Source organism: Antechinus flavipes, chromosome 4 (assembly GCF_016432865.1).
Source record: "Antechinus flavipes isolate AdamAnt ecotype Samford, QLD, Australia chromosome 4, AdamAnt_v2, whole genome shotgun sequence".
Lineage (NCBI taxonomy): Eukaryota > Metazoa > Chordata > Mammalia > Dasyuromorphia > Dasyuridae > Antechinus > Antechinus flavipes.
In genome coordinates, this window is record NC_067401.1 from 385,586,106 (window position 1) to 385,594,193 (window position 8,088).

General features: G+C 43.5%; 1 long non-coding RNA gene across 1 annotated transcript; it reads left to right on the top strand.

The window, feature by feature from the left end:
- The first annotated feature begins 2,202 nt into the window (after positions 1–2,202).
- Positions 2,203–7,554, top strand: LOC127559966 (uncharacterized). Its single transcript, XR_007953239.1, has 3 exons — positions 2,203–2,792; positions 3,793–3,897; positions 7,304–7,554. It is a non-coding gene; the product is annotated as an uncharacterized LOC127559966 (long non-coding RNA).
- The last annotated feature ends 534 nt before the right edge of the window (positions 7,555–8,088 follow it).

The window sequence follows — 8,088 nt, forward strand, 5'->3', positions numbered from 1 at the left end:
TTCTGATCAATGTGATAACATGATGAAGGTAGAAACTTGATATGAATAGTTCCTCCCACCTCTTGGCAGAGAAGTGATGGGCTGAGGGTGCAGATTGAGGCCTGGGTTTTCAAATCCAGCCAATGTATAAATTTGTTTTCCTAGACTATACATATTTGTGCCAAAGGAGAGTTTTTGTTTGAGGAAGGAAGGTTTGAATTGAATAAGGGAGGAATGGATAGGTAGCAACAATGATTTTTCAAAAGAAAAGAAAAAAGTGATCTAGTAAAACAAAAAATATACAAGTAATATCAGAAATTTAGAAAGAGACTTAGGCAAGTAAAGGAAATATTGGTTAAATTACTGTATTGAATTTAATAAATATATTGATTTATTTTTTATTTATTAAAATTATTAAATTTAATTAATTCTATTAAATTGATATTATTGTGTTAAATTAATATTCTTTAAAATAATTTTATGTAATAGTTGTTTATTGATGATTGTTAAGATTCTTTCTTTTTGTTATTAAATACTAGATTTGAAGATTTGAGCAAAGTTATTTAATTTTCTGTGAAATTCCATTTTTTTATCTGGAAAATTAAGGGGTAGAGCAAGATGATTTTCCCACTCCGCTTATTGTTTTGATCTTTCATATGGGGAGTCTCAGAGTGGTTAAAATATTTTCCTGTGGTTACTGTTATATCTATACGGATACATTTGTATCCAGCACTAAACTACCTACTTCTTCCCTGCTGACCGAGGTATTCAGGGACCTTCTCAAAGGAAAACGGCCTGAATAGTGGAGTTAAAGCAGACAGAGGCGTCCTGGGGTGCGGGGGGAAGCGTGGAGCCGGGACAGAATCCGAGAGGTCTGCAAGAGGATCTGATCTAGGGATAAAGACACAAAGTCCGGCTTTAGACAGTTAAGTTTGGGCTGATGGGCGTCCCAGGCTTCGCATCTTCCCCCAGAGAGCTGGAAAGTGGCGTCTGCAGCCAAGAACCTAAGTGGGGGCGGTAGCAGAGGCGTGAGGGGGACGTGCCGGGAGGGTTACTGAATGATGGGAGCGGACGGCATCCCCCGGACAGTGCACGGAGAGCGGAGCCGGGGGCGGCCCCTCTGGGCTGCACCTCCCAGGGACCTCTGGGACTGGTGCCGAGAGCCTCCGGGAGCGAAGTCCGCCCCGGACTTAGTGAGGGCCGCAGACGGTAATGGCGCTGAGTTAGCCAAGCTGAGGCAGAAGAAGGGAGGGGAGAGGTAGCAAAACTAAAACAGCGCTCAGCACAGGCTGGGAGAGTGTCGGGCTCAGCAGCTGCCCCTCCGCTTCCGCTCACACCCCATCTCCTTTACTTTTTCAAAGACCCCCTCCTTCGCTAAAACCACAAAGGAAGGGCCAATGCCCCTGTCAGCCACCAAGTGGGGCTCCCTCCCTTTTATTCCGCTCCATCACAGCCCGTAGAGGTCCTGATTGGCCCGCCGGCCCCCGGGGCTGGCCAATCAGAGGCTTGTTGTCAAGGTGGGGCTGCTGCGGAGGTGGAAGGGGAGCAGCTGCAACCCTGTTGCTGGGGCCGGCGGGCAGATTTGCGCCGAGGTGCGCCGTCCCACCAGCCGCTTGCTCTGTGTCCCGGGGTGGCCTAGGTCACCTGGCTCCCGAGCTGGGGCACCTGCCTTTCCCCCGGAATCACCCGGCCCCTCCTCCCGCTTCCAGCTGCCCAGATGCTGGGAAAGCTGCCCCGGGCGGGTTTATCCTGAGGAGAATAGACCCCTAACTCCCGCACCCCCGGTCTTTCCTTGAGTGGAACGCAGGAGACTGGGTAGCAGTCCCAGCTCGGTGACCATGCGCGAAACCCCCAGGAACTCTCAGCCTGATGTAAAGTTTATTCTGAAGAGGGGGGTACTGCTTATAAAGGATGATTATCAGTAATCACTATTATTCCCCTAATGCAAAATAAGAGAGGAGAGCTTCCCCGTCCTGAAAAGTCTCCACACAGCCTTGGGGACAAATGTTCGTTACCCCGTGGGGACGGATAAACCCCGTGGGCTTGCAGAATGGAAGTCGCCCCCCAGTCGCTTCTGGTCTCCAGTGAAAGCAGGGCCTTGCTTTGTTTGGGGTCCTCCTAGACCTGCCTTCCCCACAATAATTATGCAGGCATTTGGGCTAGCCACCTATGAAGTGGGGTGGAGGGAGGAGGAGAACCGGTCAATGCGGGGGGGGGGGGAGACTTGGGGAAGACACCAATGTTTCACAGTTGTAAGCAAAGGGAATCGGGGGAGGGGATCTACCTCCCCCCACTAATTCCCAGCCTGGCAGGATAGAGGCCAAAGGGATTGGCAGAAAAGTTGAGCCTAAAGACCTCAAAGATTTTGTTCCTTAAAAAGGGCCGGGACTGAAGAAATACTACTACCAATACTAAGTGATTGCCCCAGACTTAAGGGAGGGAAGGAAGCAGGAGGAGGAAGAGAGAAGAAGAGAAAGTGGTGAATCCCTGTTAGACCCCATAGTCTACCTCTTCCTGCCCCAATGCGCTTGCTGTTTCTCTCCCTCCGATACACATACACATAAAAACTTTCCATCTTTCCCCCCTAAGTTTCCATTGTCTGGGATCTACTACAACCAATTCTGATATTAAGTAGATGAAGAGCACAAGCCTGATGACATCTTCAAGTCTTCTTTTCAAAGTTTCCTTCCTGTCCTATTATCAAAAGAGCAGAAAGAAGAAGGGACTTAGGAACCAGGAGAAATCCTAGTAAAGAAATCCCTTCAAGAGGAAACTTCTTGGGCTGTGTTGTCCCTTTAACTCCTAAATCTGAGGTAACCCCTACAAGCTATTCTGTAATTGTCCCATTGCCCTCTGACAGAGTCAGAATCCTGACAGTATTCTGAAAAAAAATACAATACAATGAATGTTAATGTTACTTTATTTCCAACCCAGGGCCAGAGTCCTGTCCTTGGCATTCGAAAGTGCAAAAGTTTGGCTAGGACCCAGGGGCTACTATCCATAAAGCTTACAACCTACAGAAGGGATAAAGATCCTGACATCAGTGTCTATGATACACAATATTACAGGAAGGCATTAGGGAGTTAGAAAGCAAAGTGTGATGTGAGGCATGGGGGGAAGGTCATTATTGACAGGAGGGATTAGGAAATCCTTGTGACAAGTAGTATTTGATGTGGTTGAGGTGGATTTTAAAGAGTAGGCAGGGGAAAAAAGGAGGGCATTCAAGGCTTAGGGAGCACTGCATAAGAACAGAATCATAATAAAAATATGGAACAGTTCATTCATTCACTAACAGTCAATAAATATTTTTAATATTTTATAGACCAGACTAACTCCTAAAGACACAATAAAAACAAAAACAGTCCCTATTCTCAAAAAGTCTACACTCACTTCCTTTACCTCCATCAGTTTCCTTCTCCTTCTCCTTCCTGCCTTTTTTACTTTTTTGCTTCTGAACTCAAACCCTAAACATTTACAGAGTACACTAGTCCATGAATCCCCATGTCCCTCTAATGCTTAGGTAACTAGAAGTTACCAATTCACCCTCAGGAGGGAGTCCACCCCAAGAGTCACCAGATTCAGAATCTATTTCTTCCAACAAACTTATCTCACACTCTCATGTTGGAAAAAACAAAAAGGAGAAAAGTCTCCCACCTCCTCCTGACTGTTTTAATCCAATTTGGAGATTCAGATTCTATAAAAGAGAAGTGGCAATATATAATACCATACTGCTTTGTTACAGAATCATTTCAGACATCAAAAAGTATCACAAAAATTATCATCTAATCTAATCCTCCCCTCTCCCTTCCACAGATAAATAAACTGAGACCCCAAAAAAGGAAATGTTCTATCCAAGGTCAAAGAATGGCAGTGGAAGAACTGGGATTAGAAGCCTACATGCTGTGACTCCCTAGTCAGGTATTTCTATTTCATTGCCTTGCATTGTTATTTAACTTTTTTTAATCACTATTTAATTCTTCATATCTGTAAATTTTGTCTCCCCAACTAGATTGCAAGTTTCCTAAAAGCAGGGACAAAGAGTAATATACTTTGTTACTCCCACAGTATTTAGCACAATGCTGGATGTGTGAATGTGCATCCAGAAAATTAATTTTACCAGAATATTGTATTAATTCTTTTTCAGGGAAATAAATAAATAATCATAATCTAGACAATAGAATTTCAGGGCTAAATTCTTGAGAGAACCATAGAGCTAGGATCGATCCCATGGTTCTCATGTGTCTGGACACTGGTATCACTTTAGCAGAAGGCATAGAAAGGAGGGATAGGGAATGATGTCCACAACTCCCATGAAGAAAAAGGTACCTGATAGTGATCTCTTTGAGTCTGAAAAATAGTCCCTAGCCCCCCTCCCCCATTTTGAGAAGACAGATTCTCTTCTTCCTCTCACACTGGAAGCTTTTACTCAGCTCCTACCAGCTTTCTCCATTCCCACCCTACGCCTACTTTGCACCCAATTCCCTGGCTCCCTGGGCACACCATCTGCCTGCTCACCTCTCTCCCCTCAACCCTCCCCAGGGGCTCAGATCCCTTTATTGAGCCCTTTAAATAATTAAATGCCCCGAACCTTCTCCTGCTCCCAATCCTGGGCCCTCTCCTGGGGTGTTATTCAAAGACCCTGAGCAGGTCTGGCTAGCTGCCAAAGGCAGCATTTCCATTCAGTGTCTTTCTTTTCCAGCTCAGCTGCTGGGCTTCTAATGGTCCCTTTCTCCTCCCTCTACCCCTCCACTAATTCGGGCCTCACCCAGCAGAACAAAACAAAAAGACAAGGGTCTGTGTGAAGCTGCTGGGGGCGGGGAGGAAGCAGGGTTCTAAGCATGGCATCCAAAGGAGAAGAGTGGGCTGTGAGAGCCTATCCATCACTCCCGTGCTAGCATCAACCAGGAAGGAGACAGGGGGAAGGGGGAAGGGGAAGGAGGAGGAGAAGGAGGAGGGAGTAGAGTTGACCAGAGCTGCTTTTCCTGCTATTCAGCTCTGCTGGGGGAGCTGGGACCACTCCCTTTAACCCTAGAGGGCTGTTTGGGTTGGAGGGGGAAGGGAGAGATGTAAGGAGAAAAGGGGGCTGAGGCTGCCAATCATTGGGCTATTTAGGACTGGGGCAGATTCCTCATGCAAATTATCCTAGTGAGTCACCAAAAGTTTGGCCCCAACCTGTGTGAAGTAGACACAAAGAGCCTGGCTCTCTCACAGGTTCCCCCCTCTCCTCCACCCCTCACCCCCAGCTCCCTTCCCATGGGCTGCCGGGCCTGCCACCTTCACCCCTCCCTTCAAGCCCAACCAAACCAAAGGCCTAAGCCCAGTGGTGCATGAAGGAGTGAAGCAAAGCCCCTCCTTCTTGACGTCCCACTGGACAGATGGCAACAGTTGCCCAACACCAGTTGCGCTCCCCCAAGAAAAAAACCTCTTTTCATCCATCTCACAATTATAAAGGAAAACCTTCCCCGCCTCTCCCCTCCTCCCCGACTCTCCTCCCCTAAACCAGGGACTCCTATGGACTGAATCAGAGACAAGGCCCATGGGGGGGGGAGAGATGGAAAAAGATGCTGGGAGCTGGGGGTGGAGGGGAAGCTGAAGACTTGAATGTTTGGCTGCAAAACAAAAAGCAGACTCTAGGGCCAGCCGGCCCATCTGTCCTCCTTTGGGGAGTCTTGCCCCCACACACCACCACCACCTCTGAACTGGGCCAGCACAGAGCAAACAGAGGGCCCCTGGGAGGGAAGACCTCGATCAGGAAAGTGTCACAGGGAGTACGGTTGTGTGTGTGGGGGTTCAAGCTCTGCTGCTTTCATGACTGAAAATCCCCTGAGGAGGCTTTGTTTGGTCTGTTCAAAATAAGGGTGAAAAAAAAATTCATCCCTACTAAGCCTAAAATACCAGGTCTTGAGGACAGATGGGGGAGGACATGATGCTGAAGTTGACCAAACTGAAAAAAAATATTTCTGTGTGCTCATTAATACGAGTTTAATTTTGGGAGAAATCATGTTTTTCCCTGAGAAATTGAATATACTTTCATATTTGTATGAATTATAGATTATACTCATAGTAGATAAGAACAACAATATTTTACATGTGTATGGTACTTAAAAACTTTTTACAAAATAGTTTAGAGGGTACAAAAGGTCAAACAGTTATGAACAGAGCTGAGACTAAAACTCCAATTCCCTTAAATCTCCATTTCTCTGGATTTTCATTTAAGTTACAGTTTTAGCCTCTGCAAGCTTCACTTTCTGTACCTGTAAAATGGAAATGCTATTTACTGCTTGCACTATTTACTTTGTAAAGCTATTATAAGAAAAGTGCTGTAAGGCATTTATAGAAATGTTAGCTCTAATGATGCTTTTTACTAACAAAATTTAGAGTACTTATTATAGTTAAGATACCAGGACTCCCCTAATTAACTAGCTCAAAGTAAATTTATTTACTTAGTTTTTAAAGCTATAATACATAAAAGTTATTCTCATAGATCTATAAGTGTTATTCATCATTTTTGGATTTTTTCAATATATCAATCAAGGTGATTTTCTTTCCTCTTAAAAAATTACTACTTGTTATATGGCATATATAGGTTATATGTTGTGTACATATATAGCATAGGTATCATGCATAGGAATGTGTATTGAATATATGACAAAAATGTGCCTGTGTCTTATATATAACCCATATGTTATACACATGTGTATGTGTTGAATGTATTTGTGTGTGTGTTGTGTGTGCATAAATGTATGCATATTGTATGTATCTGGGTGAGTGCCAGAGAAAGATACTGAAGATAAATATAAAGACAAAAGAGAGAGAAGACATCAATACAAACTCATTTTTTAAGTGTTGACTTTCACAATTGCCATCAGCCCAACTTGGAGTCAGGAAGGCTTAGGTTCAAATCCTACCTTTGATCAATTAATTGTGAAACTATGGGCAAGTTATGGAATTTCATTGCTTCATCTATAATACATTAGTATTCTCTAAGTTCCCTTCTGATTCTAAATATGTGATCCTATTATCCTAGCAGGGCAGGAACTATTTCATCTTTGCCTTTGGTTTCCCCCCCCCCCCCGCCCCCGGGAACTAGCACAATATCTGACATTATGTAGGTACTTAATAAATATTTGTTGGTTGTTTTTTCTTAATAGTATAAGACAATGGAGTACTACTCAAAAAAAAAAAAAAAAAAAAAATCTGGTCTTCCCAAGCCTGATGCTTCCCATCCTCCTCCCTAACCCTGCCAGTCTCCAGTTGAGGAAGTCATTGCCATGCTGAATTCTTCATGATACATCTCAGATATTTACTCATTCTTCATTCATAGGATCACAGGATTTACAGAGACAGCATCATGTGGTAAATGGAGTGCCCGACCTGGCCCAGGTTCAAATATTGCCTTGGATACTTACAAACTATGTGACTGATCCCTTCATCTCATTCTATCTCTTATATAATACCTTTAGCACATACCTCACAGGGTACTGTAAGGTTCACATAAAATCATGTCAATAAAGGACTTTAAAGCACTATATAAATGTCACTTGTGAGTCTGGGATTGGAAAGAATTTGAGAGATCATCTGGTCTAACCCCCTTCATTTTACTAAACCTAGAAGCAATCAGTCAATAAGCACAAGTTTTGTATTTAATAGTATTTTATTTTTTTCCCTAGTTACACGTCAAAAAAAATTTTGGCATTGATTTTTTACAAGATTTTGAGTTCCAAATTTTTCTCCCTTCCTCCTCTCTCTTCTTTCAAAGTTGGTAGGCAATTTGATATAATTTATACATGTGCTATCATGTAAAACATTTCCGTCTTAGTCACACTTGCAAAAGAAGAAACCAATCAAAAAGGGAAAATGCCGTAAGAAAGAACAAAGTGAAAAAAATGTACTTCAATCTGTATTCCAAGTCCATCACTTTTTTATCTAGTTATAGATAGCTTTTTCCTTTGTGAAACCTTTGTACTTGTCTGGGATCATTGTGTTGCTGAGAAAAACTGAGTCCATTATAGCTGATCAGTATACAATACAATGTTACTGTATCCAATGTTTTCCTGGTTCTGCTCATTTTGATTTGCAGCAGTTCACATAAATCTAATCAGGTTTTTC